Consider the following 19,245-nt stretch of genomic DNA (forward strand, 5'->3'; position numbering starts at 1 on the left):
ATGAAGAGTTGAAGCGCCATTGACTCCTAGCAGACGTGCCTTGCATTAAGAGGGATGATGAATGCCACGTGGACCGCATTCAGACATGACGTATAGTGGGCCAGTTCCAAATTTATACTAGAATAAAGCTGCAGGCTCCGATCTAGGGGCCGAGTTGGCCAAATCTTGGCCCCTTGATGTGTGTTTGGAGCCCCCAAATGAAAATGATCAAGGGCCGAGATGTTCTGGAGCAGAACCCGGAATTTTATCCTGAGTTCTGTAGAATGATTCTTTATACTATCTGTTGGGTCAGGCCTACACCCTACTAATGGATTAGTCTACTTCACTTGACTAGATTGGATTCCTACCCGACCTGTCCCCAACTAGCATTTTTGTATTATCACCTACCTTTCTTGTGTATTTATCAATGCTCTTGATTAATTTGGTGCAAAAATACTTTTGTGTTCATCATAGTTTTTAATTGATGCGCTACATTTTAATTGTAACGAAGATTTTCAATTTGTATTAGTTATGGCACTTATGCCACACACCTACTTTTTGTTTTCGTGTCTTTTCATGTGATTAAGTGAAGAATAAGTATAAGAATGTAAAATTACGTAAATAATCAAAGGTTGAACATCTTAATTGTAATTAAAATAATTGTGGTGTCAATATAATTACTCAAAAAATATATTTAATGTGGGATGAATGAACACCCTGATGATAAGTGTAATTTATATATTTATTTATATCACAAAACAAGGATTTTATTGATTAATTGAATTGGAATATGGCCTAATTCTATGTGATTTGTGTTTTGTAGCTTAACATTGATGATAAGGTGAAATTGGAGAAAACATGGGAAAAGGACCAAAATGGAGGAAAAAATTTGAGGACCAAAGTGTAAATAGTCAAAAGATGATCCAAAAGAAGAAAAAAAAATATGAAAGAATTGATGATCAATTGAGCAAAGGAATAAAGCCTTGGGAGAAGAAAAATTGAGATCGAAAAAAATGAGAAATTACAATTCAGGGACCAGAGTACAATAATTAGAAGTTATACACTACTATATGGTCGCATAGCAGGTTCATCCAAACGATTGTTTGTGGTAGTGTAGGGATTTCAAAGGCCAACCACTAAAGAACTATGCGACCACTTCCAAGTACACTGTGGTCACTTATGGTTAAATCACATTGGAAAATATGGTTTTCCTTATTTTATTTCGACTCTTATGGAAACAATATTGGAACATCTTTATTAGCCATAGAACGCTCAGAATATGTACACCATGCATTCTAACATATTTTGGAGCACTGGAGGAGGTCAAAAATATCAAGATCAATTCCAAAACTCGAAGATTCAAGTTAAGATTTATTTGGGTGATGTGGATTCTTCAATATTTTTTTTGTTTGTTTTTCCATAACATGCTAAGCTAAATTTCTTTGTGTTAAGAGAAAGATAAACTTTTTTTTTTTTTGAGTTTTTAATATTTAGTTTTATACTTTTGACATTAAAACACCTTTTTAATTATAGAACAGATTTTTATTGATTTGATATTCTTTACAATTATAGTGCACGATAATTTTATGCATGTGGTCATTTGTTTTACCTTCAAAAGAAGGAAAATAAATTTGAAGTAGTGATTATTTTCATAGGTCTGATAGGGAATAAAAATACTGCTATACTTTATATGAATTTTTAAATGTTCATAAAAACAAATTCATTCTTATATGTTCGCATTCGTCATAGAAATATCGTTGAGTCATAAATGAGAATGCGTTTAACTCAACTCGAAAGAGGGTTTTAAATAAAATAAGAACATTGATTCTTCGTAATTGATTGGTATTGTCAAATTGTAGAATTAATGTTAAAAATGATAATACATGGGGATTCAAGAATACATTTTCATCATTCATAAGAACTCATAAATTTGCATTTTAGTATAATCTTGCATTCATTCTAGATAATTTTTTCATAGCATTTATAGTTTAGATAATTTGGATCATAATTTAGAGATAGAGAAATTCTCAACGTTCCATTGTTTCGGTTAAGGCTACGATAATTAAGATTTGAACTTGAACAATCATTGTGGGAATAATACTTGATCACATATACATTTTATTACTTGTTAATGAACTGTAAACTTGTAGTATTTAAATGAACAAACAAATATTTACGTAACACCTAAGAATCATTACGAATTCCCATTATAACAAGGGATAGTTTAGATATGACCTTGATGAAAATTCCAAAATTCAAAGTTCAAAAACATTTTAAATAGATTAAATTGGCCATGAGTCTTCAAATTTGATGGACTTGTTAAAACAAGTATACTTGGTGGACACTTTGTTCGACGTTATGGTTTACACTTTGTCACGTGGCAAAGTGTCATTTGAGAGTTTTAAAAATTAAAATAGATCTGGAGCCAATCACTTTTTTACAACTCATCAAATGTCAACAACAATGTTAACCTAGAAGAATAATGTTACTCAAATAGGTATTGCAAATAGGTGTTGTGACAAATGTTGAGTTGTCAACACTTGTGTGGGTAATTTTTTTTGTTTAAACTGTATAATGATGTTGTGCCACTTTTCTACCTAATTTTAACCTGTTATTAAGTCTATTTGTATTGCATGATTGAGCTTAGAAATATACAATGGGTTATGCTACGTATACATAACAATTTACATAATGGATTATCAACAAATGATATGACAAGATTTCACGGGATCAAAATTTCATCTATCAAATAATTTTCCCATTCACACTTTGACACCTCGTCATTATATAAATAGTTTTGTACAAGAACCATTTTCATATACAAATGGCAAAATTTCAAAAAGTTTCCTCTTCTATCCTTGTAACAAGTGAATGTGTCATGTTAGCATTAGCATCAATTGAATTGAATCCCTCATGTAGAAGTTCCAAAAAATAAACTCCTCCATTCATCATCTTCCATTTTCACCACCCACTTTTGCATGTAGCTAGCTAATCTTCAACCAGTTTTTTTTTTCTCATCATCATCATCTACCTTCTCATAGAAATGGATCTGATAACCACTGCGCTTAATTTTGTGGTGCCTCCAGCAAACTAGGTCATGCTCACATTTGCCTGGCCAACCTTGACTTTCTTTGATACTCATGAATGGATTTACAATACTTTCTTCACTTCTGAAGATATGTACAACAAAGTGGTAGTCATCACTGGAGCTTTCTCTGGGATTGGGGAGGTAATCATCTAGCTCCACTCTATCAATTTTGTTTTCCTTTTATCTCATCCACAATACTGAATTCGAGTCCATGGATGATTAGAATGAACAAAATTTTAGAATTGAAGACTTTTTTAATTACTTGTCAAGTTTCAATATTTTTTACAGTACTATTCTGAAAATTAAGATTTAAAAATTAGGAAAATAGGCAAAGTATGATATAGATGTCATCTGTGCACAAAAATTCGTCTTTGGGATGGAATCAAGTATTAGATTAAGAAATCATCGATGTTTATGAAATGTAGGAACTTCTCGTTGATTTGTCTAATGCTGGAATAAATTTAAGCAAATGATTAAATAAAGTATTTTTCTTTCACCTGTACTTGTGCCTTGAAAACTTTAAGAATGACCATCTCTTACAACCACAGAAAATTGCTTATGAGTATGCAAAGAGGAGGGCAAATCTTGTATTAATAGCTCGAAGAGAGCATAGGATTCGAGGAATAAGTGAGAGTGCAAGAACGCTGGGGGCAAGGCATGTGTTGATAATGGCTGCAGATGCTGTCAAGGAAGATGACTGTAGGAGATTTATCAATGAGACAATCAACTATTTCGGGTGTGGTAAGCCTTGAGCATTACACCCTTTTCCTTTCAATATGTTTTGCCATTCTTTGCCTAACAAATGAGAAGATTTGAGCCTATTGCTCTAAGCTTAGATTTATATGATATAAGAATTTGAAATATGTATTATCAATTAAAACAAGATTTACTTCAACCATGCCTGCTTGTATTTATTTTTTGGATAAAGGAGAGATCTCGTATTACTGACTTGAGTACTTTCTTTTTCATTTCTTCACACTAGTATAAACTTACAATACAATTGTGTACTTGTCCCTCAGACTTACATGTATATAACATCAGTCATGAATTTTTCTTGTTTCCTCTTGCAATAGATCATTTAGTAAACACAACAAGTTTGGCACATACTTTCTACTTTGAGGAAGATACAGACTCCAGCTTGTTTCCCATTTTAATGGTATCGTCTAAAAGTAGATGCCCTTTGAGTTGTTTCTAGAGTTCATTCAACTTAGATTTTTTTAAAAAAATTATTTTTCATTTCCAAGTCAATATATTTTCTATTTTATGGTTTAGCTTCGTTTAAAGTTGTTGTATATTATCAAGACATAAACTTTTGGGATAAGGCTTATCCAACCTATGTTGCAATCCCTTATCTCCGAAAAACGAGTGGATGGGGTTGTAGTGAATGCACCAGTAGAAAATTGGTTACCTTTGCCAAGGATGAGCTTGTATTCTGTGAGTTTTTATGGTGTCTGCATAATTGCTTTGGTTCCAATTCCAAGATCGACTTTCCTTTCCAATAGCCCATTGGATTATTAGAATGAATGAGTAACTGCAATAACTCAATGGTGTGGAAAACATCTTAACTCTTGTAGTAATTAACTCTTAATATCACTGAGCAATGACAACTTTTTTGTTTTTTCCTCATATTTTCACAAATAGGCTGCAAAATCAGCACTTGCGAACTTCTATGAGACGTTGAGGTTTGAAGTGAAGGATGGAGTCTGAATAACTATTGCAACCCATTGTTGGATTGGAACTGAAATGACTCGAGGAAAATTCATTGTGGAAGAAGGTGTAGAGATGAAATGGAAAGAAGAAACAGAGGTAAATTGACCTCATACATAGTAGTAACTGTTGGGAATTTACTTAAACACGCACAATGGAATTAAATATTTTCAATTCTCATTCAGAATTCAGCTTTGTATTTAGATAAGAACTGTGATGAGAAATATACATTTTTCTAGATTTTACAAACTCCTTTGCATTATTCTTTTCCAGCAACTTGAATCTGCATTCCACAGTTGTCCAATTGTCCAGTCTCCAATGAAATCGACAAAGAGAATAGACTGTAACTGCTAGGATTTTTTCTCTTGTGCCAACAAGAATAATGAAAAGCTTATGGACCTCAAACTCTAGCCATATATTTATATAAACCCAAACGGGCTCGGCCCGGTCCGATTTAATATTTAATTAAACCAGTCCGTGAATTAATTAATTTATCCAACGATTGTTAAATTAATCAATTGGCAATTTGCAATCTTCCAATTCTCTTTTATGTGCGATTCATTAGGTTCCCGACCACGATGCCTAACGACGTGAAATATTATTTTGATTTAATCAAAACTGATAAATTAAACACCCTTTTAATTTATCACGAATTCAAACTCCCCGTCCCAGATTAACATCTAGCAATGTATCAGGGCAACACATGTGACGGAAAATGTCACGTGGTGTGACAAAATCAAAACTGTTCGTTTACCGTGAAATTATAATCACTTCGTCAATATGATCCGATCAATTACGAGTTATGGAAGTGTGTCAATCTCTATTATCGATCATATCTTTCATTCTACTATTAAATCAATATGAGTCGAAAACTCCTTTTCGAGTTCTATGTATACCTTGGCTAAGAATTTCGTTATTGACTTAATTAAACGAAATGCAGATCACAATCTCATACTATCTAAGAGTGACGAATCCTCTATTGATCATTCACAACCTTCATATGGTTCTTGACATATCCAAACGTTATCGTATTAGCGGCCCTTAGTAGAGCAACATCCAACACCGTCAAAGTATGACTGTCTTCATATAAGTCACTATGATGACCTCAAGTCATAGGACCAATTCTACTTCTGAACATTAGAGATTAACAGCTGACACTCAGATAATTATCCATGTGAAATCTCTTAGCGGGTCTCCAATGTTTTGTTCTATAACAAAACATCCACGTGTTCATTTTAGTGTCACCACACTTTAGCTCGTGAGATCAGCTACTCACTTCACAAGTAAGAAATGCCTCACGTGATGGTATATCTGTATTAACGATATCCGTATCTCGTTATTACTTACGACCACAGTTTATTCAAGATCTAATCATACGTAATTTGTATCTCACAATCACAACTCCTTGTGATTAGCAAATCACTTAAACTTGGATCTTCGGACTCTATTATTTAATATTATTTATCACAAAATTAATTTAAATAAATAGTAGATCTTGCCAAAATTAAATGCATTAAACATATCAAAAGTGTTTACAACCTAAATCGATTGGATCTAGGGCATAACTTTTACAAACTCCCACTTGTACTAGATCCAATCACTCATGTATCTAATACCATAAGCGTCCACATGACGATCATATTTCTATTGTGACAACGGCTTTGTCAGTGGATCTGTGATATTGTCATCTGTGGGAACTCACTCAATCGTTACGTCATTTCTTTGTATAATCTCCCTGATGAGATGATATCGCCTTAGCACATGTTTGGATCGTTTATGAGACCTCGGTTCCTTTGCTTGTGCGATGGCTCAATTGTTATCACAATATAAAGGTATGGGATCAACAATGCTAGGAACGACTCCAAGTTCATTAATGAACTTCTTGATCCAGACAGTTTCCTTCGTTGCTTCAGAAGCAGCAATGTACTAGACTTCTATTGTTGCATCAGCGGTTGTCTCCTATTTGGAACTTTTCCAACTAACCGCTCCATTTTTGAGAGTAAACATATATTCTAATTGAGACTTGCTATCATCTTTGTCAGTTTGAAAGCTAGCATCAGTATACCCATGAATTTTCAGTTCATTTCCTCCATAGATCAAGAACACATCTTTAGTACTTCTCAAGTACTTAAGAGTGTTCTTAACCGCTATCCAGTGTTTCTCACCAGGGTTTGCTTGAAACCTACTCGTAACACTTAGAGCATATGAAACATCTGGTCTCGTACATAGCATCGCATACATGATAGATCCTATCATCGAAGCATAAAGAATCTAATCCATGCGACTCCAATCATCATGTGTTTTAGGACACATATCTTTTGAGAGGTAAATCACATACAACATGGAACATAAACCACTTTTAGACTCTTCCATACTAAATCTTCTCAAGATTTTATCTATGTACGAAGATTGGGATAAGCCTAGTAATCTTTTAGATCTATCTCTATAGATCTTGATTCCCAAGATATACGCTGTTTCTCCCATATCTTTCATGGAGAAATTCTTTAACAACCATAATTGTATCAATTGAAGCATTGGGATGTCGTTTCCCATTAATAATATGTCATCGACATTTAATATTAGGAATACGACCGCGCTCCCACTTGTCTTCTTGTAAACACACGGTTCATCTTCATTTTTGATAAAATCAAACTTTTTGATTGTCTCATCAAAACGAAGATTTCAACTCCTAGATGCTTGCTTTAATTCATAAATGGATCGATTTAACTTACATACTTTGTTGGCTCATTTGGATTCAAAATCTTTAGGCTATGTCATGTACACCTCCTCTTGTAAGTTTCCATTAAGGAAAGCAGTTTTGATATTCATTTGCCATATCTCATAATCATGGTATGTAGCTATTGCAAGCAAAATCCAGATGGACTTTAGCATGGCTACAGGCGAAAAAGTTTCATCAAAGTCAACGCCTTGTCTTTGTGTGTAACCCTTCGCTACTAGCCTTACTTTGTATGTATGGACGTTTCCATCCACATCGACCTTTTTCTTGTAAACCCATTTACAACCTATCGGTTTTATCCCACCTGGAAGGTCGACCAAAATCCAAACCTTGTTCTCATATATTGAGTTCATTTTGGATTTCATGGCTTCTTGCCATCTCTTCGAGTCAACACTTGACTTCGTTTCTGCGTAATTTGTAGGTTCATCATCCTCGACTAATAATACTTGATTAGTAATCATGAATTCGTACCTTCTGGGAGGTCGAATGATCCTACTTGATTTACGCTGAGCTGGAGTGTCCTCAGGGTTCTCTACATCCTGATCGAGAGTCTGTCCATCAACAGGTGTAGGATCAGACTCAGGTTCGTCTAATTGGTCAACAGTATCTGTGGATTCTTGAACTTCTTCAAGTTCTAGTTTGCTCCCACTGCCCTCTCCTAGAATAAACTCTTTCTCTAGGAATATGACATGTCTTGAGATGAAGACCTTCTTATCAACGGGGTTATAAAACTGATATCCAATTGTCTCTTTTGGATATCCCACAAATACGCATTTATCAGATTTAGCCTCAAGTTTATCTGATTCATTTCGCTTTACATAAGCATCACAATCCCAAACTCCCATGTGAGATAAGTTTGGTCTTTTTCCTCTCCATAACTCGTATGGAGTTTTGTCGACCAATTTAGATGGGACACGATTAAGTGTGTAGCACACAACAATTAGTGCATGACCCCAAAATAATGTTGGGATGTTTGCATGGCTCATCATAGATCGTCATGTCTAACAAAGTGTGATTCCTCCGTTCAGATACACCATTATGTTGCGGTGTATATGGCGGAGTCCACTGCGAGAGAATCCCATTCTCTTTTAGATAATTTAAAAATTCTCCCTTTAAATATTCTCCACCTCGATCTGATCTCAGCGTGAGAATATTTTTACCAGTCTATTCTCTACTTCAAGTTTGAATTCCTTGAACTTTTCAAGTGCTTCATGCTTGAATTTCATTAGATACACATAACTATATCTAGAATGATCATCAATGAATGTGATGAAGTAAGAGAAACCACCTCTGGCAGTTATTGACATTGCCACATACATCAGTATGTATTAGTCCTAGCAGTTTTGTTGTTCTTTCTCTTTTTCCAGTAAAAGGGAACTTAGTCATTTTGCCTAACAGGCACAACTCACATTTGTCAAATGATTCAAAATTAGTTAACCCCAAGTATTCATCTTTATGTAATTTGGAAATACGTTTGTCGTTAATATGATCCAATCTGCAATGCCAGAGGTATGTATTATTTAGATTATCACTTTTATACCTTTTATTTTCTATATTCATAATAGACGACTAAGCATCAAGAATATAAATTCCATTTTACAACACACCACAACAATAAAAAATCTCATCTTTATAAAACGAACAACAATTGTTCTTAACATTAATTGAAAAACCATTTATGTCCAAACACGAAATAGAAATAATGTTTTTAGTAATGGCGGGAACAAAATAACAATTTTCTAATTCTAATACTAAACCCGAAGGCATTGATAAGAAGTACGTCCCTACAGCTAATGCAGTAACTCTTGCTCCATTTCCCATGCGCAGGTCAACTTCTCTTTTATGTAGTGGTCTACTTCTCTTTAGTCCCTACATATTTATACAAATATGAGATCCACATCCGGTATCTATTACCCAAGAAGCTAATGAAATAGACATATTAACCTCGATAACAAAAATACCTGAAGTAGAAGATTCAGAAGACTTCTTTCCCTTCAAACTAGCGAGATAAGCCTTGCAGTTCCTCTTCCAATGACCTTTCACTCCACAGTAATAGCATGGGTCATCAGATTTGGTATTGTCCTTGCCTGCTTTGACTGCTTTGTTATTGACCTTAGCCTTTTTGGATGTTTTCTTAAAACTTCCTTTGATTTTCCTCTTAGTGCCCTTGGAGGAATGAATAGCTAAGACATATCCAGTGCTAGCCTTGACATTGGGCTCCACAGTTTTAAGCATATTAAGCAACTCAAGAAGTGTGCATTCGATCTTATTCATATTGAAGTTCATAATGAACTGTGAATAACAATCTGGCAGAGATTGCAGAATCAAGTCAAACTTAGTTCATGATCCATGATAAAACCCAATGAACCCAATTTTTCAATGAAACCAATCACCTTCAGCACATGAGCACTGACAGAAGATCCCTTTGCCATTTTGCACCGGTATAGTTGTTTAGAGGTCTCATACTTCTCCACACGAGATTGTTCATTATACAACTCTTTGAGATGAAAAATCATAGTGTAAGCATCCATACCCTCATGTTTCTTCTGCAACTCAGGTGACATAGCTGCAAGCATCACACATGTCGCAGTGTTATCGTCATCGCTGTGTTTGTTGTAAGCAGCCACATCTTCCTGAGTGGAATTTTCAGTAGGTATCACTGGAAAGGACTGCTCAAGGACATATCCAAATTTCTCATGCTTGAGAACAACTCTCAAATTGTGGTGCCAATCGAGAAAATTTGGTCCGGTCAGTTTATTGGCATCCCGTATGCCTCTCAAATTCATATGATTACTCATGATTCAAAAACAGTAAATGACCAAAAATATAGAATTAATATGTATTATAATGCATATGTACAAATTCAATATGGACTTTAATTAAACGTGCTCCCACTATTTAAAATAAATTCATGACCCTCATACATAAATTATTTAAATTCACATTTGATTCCCGGTGGGCTGGGATCCCATTCGTTGTATCAATATCTTGAGTGTATTCAACAAATCCTAATAAAAGATATTATTATCAATTCTATCTCCATACAACTCTCAGATTATTAAGTTGACAACTCTTTTGTCTTCACACATCTTATGTGTTAGCTTAACATGTCTCTAAAACTTTTCTCCTTGATGTACTCAACAAAAGATAAATTTTAGTTAAGTAAAACCCATCATTCAGAAATATCAATTATTTCATAGTGTCAAACATATTCCTAATAGACCAGCCTTGAGTGTACTCAACAAGCTAAGGTCGATTTAGGATTCTCATTTTTCACTATAATGATGGAAAGCAAATAATACTAACTTAATATTTTAATGAGGGATTTAACGTGCAATGGTCTCATCAAGTAATTATATACATATATATTTAAACATTCATCTACTATGCGAATAAATAATTAATAGTATGGATGATTATGGACTTGTTCTATCTAGTTTTCCCGATCCAAAGGGAAGACTAGTTGATCAATTTCTAAGGGGTACAACATTGGATCAACACCAATGCACTATCTCCATGGTTTCCACCTCTTCTTGCGCCTTCAATTAGTCAAGCTGCAACATGTATCCTATACTAGTTGGCACGCAAGCCTAAAATAAATTGGACTGACAGACCCATAATAATAACAATAATAACGGATTCGCAGGTCCAATATAATAAAGAGCTCGCAGGCCCATAAAACAATCAGAAGTAAATCAACCATTCAATACATCCATGTGGTCGAGTCCATAATCATCCATAAACATTCATCACATAAATGTTTCCTATGTATAACTCTAATATTATATGCAATGTCTCATAAATCTAGCAATTATAGTCATCAAAACTAATTCAAAAATTTGGATAGAAATAATTAAATAATTAATTAATCATATTAATTAATTAACTTAATTGGCAGGCCTATTTAATTAAAATCAAATTTTAACTAAATCCCGAATTAGAATCCAATTCTAATTCCATAACTATTGGGCGAAGTAATTTAATCAAAATCGAATTTTAATTAATTATTAAATTAGAGTCATACTCTAAATTTTAATTTTCATCGGGAAGTGGTATTAATTGAAATCAAATTTTAATTAATATAATATTAGAGTCCAACTCTAATAAAATTGAATTAATATTTTAATTTAGGACAAAATTCCCAAATAAAATAAAATTCAATTAACAATCAAAATTAAATATTTAAGTTAAAATCTAATTTTAACAAAATATAAAAGTCGTCAAATTTTAAATAAATTTTAATTTTGGGTCAAAATTAGGGTATGGGTCAAACCAAATTAAAACATCATTTTAAAACCAATTTTAAAATACAAATTTTAAAACACCTTTTGAAATTGCAAATTTGACCCAATTTAAAAATTAACAATAGGGGCTTCATTATTCGTAAATTGCAAAAAAGCCCTCCATTTAAAAATTGCAAATTGACCCCCTTTCAAAAATTGCAGGCAGGGCTTGCAATTACATTAATTGCAATGGAAGCCCCCGCCTCCAACCAAACCCTAAATTTTTTTTTTCTTTTGTTTTCTCCAGTGGCGACGCCGGAACATAAGACCAGCCGCCAACCAGCAACGCAAAGGCGCTGCAAGTAGCATTGCGTCGCCCTGGCGCTGCTAATCCCGCTGCTACAGGCAGCGCGCGCGGCCACACGTCGCCACCCGCCGCCTAGATCCAAATTTTTTTTTTCAAAATTAGATTCTGAAAAAATAAAATTAAAACTACAATTGCTAGATTCATGGATAAACATGATTAAATCAACTTTTAATTTAATTAATAGATAGATCAATTCTTAACAAATACAAAGTTGGCTATGATACCACTGTTGGGAATTTATTTAAATATGCACAGCGAAATTAAACAGTTTCGATTCTCATTCAGGATTTAGCCTTATATTTAGATAAGAACTGTGATGAGAAATATACATTTTTCTTGATTTTGTAACCTCCTTTGCATTATTCTTTTTCAGCAACTTGAATTTGCCTCTCACAGCTGTCTAATTGTCCAGCCTCCAATGAAATCCACACAGAGAATAGACTGCAACTGCTAAGGTATTTTCTCTTGTGCCAGCAAGAATAATGAAAACCTTATGGACATCAAACCCTAGCCATGTATTTATAACCCAAACAGGCTCGGCCCGATCCGATCTAATATTTAATTAATCCATTTAATTAAATTTGGTCCGTGAATTAATTAATCCATTTAATTAAACTCGATTCGTGAATTAATTGATCTAATTAATTAATTCGTGAATATAAATAACAAATCTAATTAATTAATTTATCCAACGATTATTAAATTAATCAATTGGCAATTTGCAATTTTCCAATTCTCTTTTGTGTGCGACCCATTAGGTTCCCGACTACGATGCCTAACGACGTGAAATATTATTTTGATCTAATCAAAACTGATAAATTAAACACTCTTTTAATTTATCGCAAATTCACACTCGCCGTCCTAGATTGACATCTAACAATGTATCAGGGCAACACATGTGACGGAAAATGTCACGTGATATGACAAAACCAAAACTGTTCGTTTACCGTGAAATTATAATCTCTTCGTCAATGTGATCCGATCAACTACGAGATATGGAAGTGTGTCAATTTCGATTATCGATCATATCTTTCATTCTGCTATTAAGTCAATATAAGTCGAAAACTCCTTTTCGACTTCTATGTATACCTTGGCCAAGGATTTCGTTATTGACTTAATTAAACGAAATGCAGATCACAATCTCTTACTATCTAAGAGTGACGAATCATCTATTGATCATTCACAACTTTCATATGGTTATTGACATACCCAAACGATATCGTATTAGCGGCCCTTAGTAGAGCAACATCCAACACCATCAAAGTATGGCTGTCTTCATACAAGTCACTATGATGACCTCAAGTCATAGGACCAATTCTACTTCCGAACGTTAGAGATTAACCACTGACACTCAGAGAGTTATCCATGTGGAATCTCTTAGCGGGTCTCCAATGTTTTGTTCTATAACAAAACATCCATGTATTCATTTGAGTGTCACCACACTTTAGCTCGTGAGATCAGCTACTCACTTCATAAGTAAGAAATGACACACATAATGGTCTATCTGTATTAACGATATCCGTATCTCGTTATTACTTACAACGACGGTTTATTCAAAATCCAATCATACGTAATTTGTATCTCACAATCACAACTCCTTGTGATTAGCAAATCACTTAAACTTAGATTTTCGGACTCTATTATTTACTATTATTTATCACAAAAATAATTTAAATAAATAATATATTTTTCCAAAATTAAATGCATTAAACATATTAAAAGTGTTTACAACCTAAATCGATTGGATCTAGGGTATAACACTTACAGTAACATATACAAGGGTTCTCTCTAAATCATTTTATTACCACCAAGCAATCAGATTAAAGCTTTTCAATTCAGCCTAACATATTATTATTTGCAACCCGATATAAATAGTATTTTTCCTTTTTTCAATTGAATACCATCTTGCTTTAGGATATGTTTAGCAATTTGTATGGGACATGAGTACAGTTATGGAAATTTATATCAAATATACAAGTTAAATATGTAATCTTTTCTCGAGATATGATAATCATATTTATCTTTAACCATCCAAGGCAGCAAAACTCGACTTATTCGAATACAAACTAGAGCTATTTAAATCCTTGCTTTACACCTCATTTGATATTTCCAAAATAAACATAACTTTTTCGAGGTTTCTGTGTAAGGTACATGTATCTCGTGGTCCAGTAGAGAAGTTTGCAAAGTTGATCGTCTCTGAGGCATGTACAGGGGATCTATATGTGAAATATCCAAGCTAGTACAACATATTTTTCCCATATAGGATCTTTGCACCCAAAGTCTTGCGTTGGATACTTTGGTTTCTTATGTTAAATGGTGGAGAAAGGAGAACCTCTTTCATTGGGACTGGAAGGCCACGTCTAGAGACATCTCCTCCTAGAAGACTCATTCGAGGTTCTATCACATTCTCCTAATCCCTTCAGCTCATCCCTTCAGCCGCAAGAGCTGAAATTGGATTGAAGAAAGCATCAAATTTATCATTGAAGCAACAATTTCAACTGCATTTGTTTGTTACATGTTCCGTTTTGTGCTTGTCCTTGCCCCAAATTGTGAAAACCATTCAGATATGTGTAAGGTCTTTTATGCTTGGGCATCCAAACTTATCATAACGTATCGTGCATTTAATATGTATGCTGGTCATAAATGTCATCGTTTCATTAAAATCATTCAGATCTACATGTTCGGAATCTATATACTTTTGACTTATGGTTGACTTCTCATTTTGATTATAACAAACAAATTATGTTTATTACTAACAATTGTATTTGAGTGATTATAAAAGTTATGATAAATGTAGTAAATTGAAGATAAAAGGATGCTTTTGGAGTTTTCGCAAATTGAACAAAGTAGAAGTCAAACTACACAACAAGTCAACGAGCACTTCATCAAATCAAACAATGATCTCAAATGTAAGGGTAAAACACTTTAGTATTTGACAAATACATCATTTGAAACTCAAGAAAGTTTATTCGCACAACAAACATGAATTTTTGCATAAATAATTTTTTCTGCATGAACCTAATTAAGAAATGTCAAAAATATTGAAAAACAAGTTAGAAACATCTTTCATGAGATTACACCCTTATAAAACATTAAAAAAAGAAATTTCTAACTGCCAGACGCGAACTGGCTTAGAGGACGCGTCTTGTAACTCTGGCAGACACATCCTGTAACTCTTGCCTAGAGGACGGGTTCGATAATCCTAGCGGACGTCCTGTACAGCAAGTTTGTCCAAAAGTCTAGAAATTGAACTTTCTGATTTCTAAAAAAAAGGTTAGTTAACCATCTGGTAAGCTATAGGACATCCGGTCCCCTCGTCCGGTAAAACAGAATTTTTGACGATTTTGCTGCTATAAATATTAAATCATTTTGCATTTAAGGATAGACCTTCATGAGCATTAAACTGAGATACTATCGATCTTAACTACTCAATCATTTCTCTATATCTATCTTTTCAACTCATTTACATTAGAAAAACTTTTTATTGATTCAACCTTTGAAAATCATTTTATTCATCAAAGTTTTTCTTATCTAACACTTTAGCTTCAATTATTGACATTTTTCTAAAGTATTAGCCAACTTCTCTTATTGAACTCAACTTGGAATATATCCTTCATTACAAGAGATGTCTCTATTTGTAGACTCTTTATTTTCAAACTTGTGGGTCAGGTTGAGGTCCCGAAAATCTCAATATTGTAAAAGGATCAGTGCTCATTGGTTGTAAGTCATCGAAAGCGTTGTAAGAAGGTTGGATTGCACCATAAGTCAATCAGTATAGTGAAAAATGCTTGCTCGTGATGGAAAACTTGGTAACGGGGGACATAGATCATTGTATTGGATCGAGCCTCCATATCATATCGTTTGATTTCTCTTCCCTTTTAATTATCTTTGCTTTTATTTATTACTTGTGATTTCATTTTAGTCTTTGCTCTTTTTCATATTTACGAATATTTGATTAATTGCTATATTTAAGTGAGTGTTGGTTGTATGCCTAGAATTATTTTCGAAAGATGCAATAACAAATTCACTCTCCTCTTGATTAGCTAGTTTTGGGCTTTCATATACCACATAATGTTAACTATCCATAGGAGTTAATAAAACAAAGAGTTAAATGTTTCACTGCCCATTCAACTTTATACCATGTCACGATTTGCTCACTGAACTTTATCAGTTGTCCCATTGGCCAATAAACTTTGCTCTGTCCAATTCCATCACTTACTCGATCAAAATCGTTCATAGACGTGCTGATGTAGTGGATGAAAAAATGAAATGGCCGGTTAACTCTTTCCAAGTCGTAAGTTAGTGAAAATCAACTTCCACATCAGCAAAATTTAATTGAACCTTACCAAACATGACTTACCAATTTTATGAAGCACAACTTAAAAATAAAAATTCCATTGCTGCAAATCATAATCTCAATTTCTCCTCCCAAATCATCTTCCCAAATGACGAAAAACCCTAATTTTACCTCAACCAATCATCTTCCCCAAATCAATTGTTCTTGGTTGCAATCCCCAACTTCAACTCAAGAACCCTAACTTCAGAAATCAATTCAATCGGTGAGAAGGGTACAAACAATCTGCCGAAATTTGAACTGCAGATACAATAATCAACAGTTTGTTGAATCGTGACCGTGATTTGAACTGAATTAAAGGTAAAATTTGTTCGCTGCCTTGTCGATTTCGTCTGATATTGTTTCACTATCAATATCTACTCTAAAATGATTGTTATTTTGGTTCGTACTCACCACATGTCCCTCGGGCCTTGATCCTTGGGTTTGTGTTTGCTGCAGCTATGATCTCTATATTATTTGTCCCAGTAAAAGCTGGAAAGAAACAATATACAATTTAGTCATCAATAATAAAATATGATGAACCGCTAAAAACTACAGTTAGAAAGCCATGATTAATTTCACAGTAGATCAATGGGCCACATGGAATTTAATCGGAAGTAGCATATCGAGATCCAACCCTTTAGCACTTTGTAGAGAAATCTAGAGTCTCTTACTATCATTTCAACAGCATGAACATCATTTTTGCCTATGTATATTGATGTTTTCAGTGGGACAAATTCATTGAGCCAATGTCCATTGTAATTGATCTCTCCACTTGCCTATTCAACATTTTGAAAAGTGAATTGAAAGTTTAAACATTTAACTACTGACTTCATAGAATTATCGTAAACTTAGCTATTGATTAGTCGACCTTTAAGTTAGAGTTTAATGTCCTGCTAGAGTCGACAATAGGGTAGTTCTACCAGAGGATGGTGGTCCTAAAAGAAGGGTCATCCTATGACACCAGCAGCAAAGAAACATAATTTTTTACTTTGTTTGGTACATTTTTCTGCATTTTAAATCAAAGTCCAGAAATTTACCTGGATGGTTTTATGATCCCAGAAATATCTTTTAATATTGTGAGTTTTGTTCTCTGAGCCAACTTTATCCCAAAGTAACTCAAAGCTGACTCTGCTATGTTACATGTCGCATTTGGCAATGTAAGAAGGGCTCTATTTCCAATTAAGCAATCAGCCTAGACGGTTTGTTTGTCCCATTTTTTCAAGAATAAATTATTGAAGGGAAAAGATGAATGTTGCTATGGAGAAAAGGACGTGGGGATCTCACTCAATGGTACTATCCGCAAGGGAAAATGAGATAAAAAGAACGAGAAACAAGAGGGAAGAGCTCATTGAAATTGAACCGCTTATGTTATTCGTTAAAAAAATTAAATTGTAATGGACATGGTGTACCGTTGTTATTGTAATCTTGCAGTGTTTTTAGTACGACCCTATCAAGATTTCTGGACTAGTTTTTGCAATGTAAAATTCATTTTGTTATTGTAATCGGCATTGCTAGTTTCTGGACTACATATATTGGTTTTGGAGTGATTTTTCCCATGATATCTCGAATAAGGGATTCATCATTTCAAATATAAGTGAACTTCTAGTCGCATCTTCAAAACTTCACCGAACTTTAAAATATTTGTGAAATCTCATTCAACTTTGTAAAAATGCTTTAAGTCCATCACTCTCTAGCATTCCGTCTATTATACTCGACAAACTTACTTGCATGGTCGAAGGAATTTATGCTGGTACCAATTTTCCTTTCTCCTAGATGGATGCAGATATCCTTTACTTGCATGGCCAAACTGAAAAGGACTTTGCTTGATGTACATAATTTTTTGTACATCAAAGTGTCCCACACTCATGTGGGGTGGGGCTTGCTCGAATATTTTATCCGAGTGGACCGCACTCCATGTGAGTGTACGAATACCTTAATGTATAAAAAACTATGTGCAAATAGTGTTATCCAATTGAAAATGCACGTCAATTAACTTTCCCTTTCACCTAGATGGATGTAGGCAAAAGGTAATACTAGATAGATACCAAAGGCCAAAAAAGGTAAATTGCTACATGTATTAATTTACATAAATTGCAGCATCATTTACAAAAAATCCATTTACATCATAATGAATTTTATGTTCCAATTCATTTTGTGCGTGACTGTGTTTGTCCCCACATTCGGATCTCCTCTTCATGTTGATAGCATCGCACAAACCATGTCCTCTATGTCATGCGATTCGTTCTGGCCTTTATCAGTTGGAACGTGAGACGCAACGGACTGCCCGGGAAAATTAGATGCTGGTCTAGCTTGCATGCATCCTCTCCGCACTTCACGTGTCATCATGAGAGTCGAAATGAATTGGAGCCCTTGTTCTTCTCGTTCATTTGTCACTTGATCTTCACTGGCAACCATTCGCATTTCCATCATGTCGGTCATTTCCCCGTCTAACATTGAAGGTGCTACATGGGAAAATTGTTAATAAGAAGCAAGCTTCCCTCGCTATCAAAAACACAAAAACAAAAAGCATGCATTTTCTACTAAAGTTTGACGGACTTCACTATGACTAGCTGTTTTCACATTAATTAAACACTGCAAACATCTTTTCCAAATCAGTTGTCGCACAACTTCAATTTTTTTGGTCCAATTATTACACAATAAAAAAAGAAATAAGAATGTAGAAATATAATCATGTTTCAAAATACAAAATGCCAGAAGTGACATAAGAAGCAGATAAAATAAGTCCAATAAGCCTACTAAAATGTCGAAATTACATTCATCCGAACCGTCCATGCTCACGCCTTCAAG

General features: G+C 34.1%; 1 long non-coding RNA gene and 1 pseudogene across 1 annotated transcript; both read left to right on the forward strand.

Annotated features, from left to right (window-relative positions):
* The first annotated feature begins 3,022 nt into the window (after positions 1–3,022).
* Positions 3,023–15,496, forward strand: LOC111374351 (annotated as a pseudogene).
* Positions 15,497–16,490: 994 nt separating this feature from the next.
* Positions 16,491–18,048, forward strand: LOC111374369. The gene is made up of 2 exons (XR_002699116.1): positions 16,491–16,755; positions 17,600–18,048. It is a non-coding gene; the product is annotated as an uncharacterized LOC111374369 (long non-coding RNA).
* Positions 18,049–19,245: the final 1,197 nt, after the last annotated feature.

The sequence above is a fragment of the Olea europaea genome, unplaced genomic scaffold, assembly GCF_002742605.1.
Source record: "Olea europaea var. sylvestris unplaced genomic scaffold, O_europaea_v1 scaffold124, whole genome shotgun sequence".
Taxonomy (NCBI): Eukaryota; Viridiplantae; Streptophyta; class Magnoliopsida; order Lamiales; family Oleaceae; genus Olea; species Olea europaea.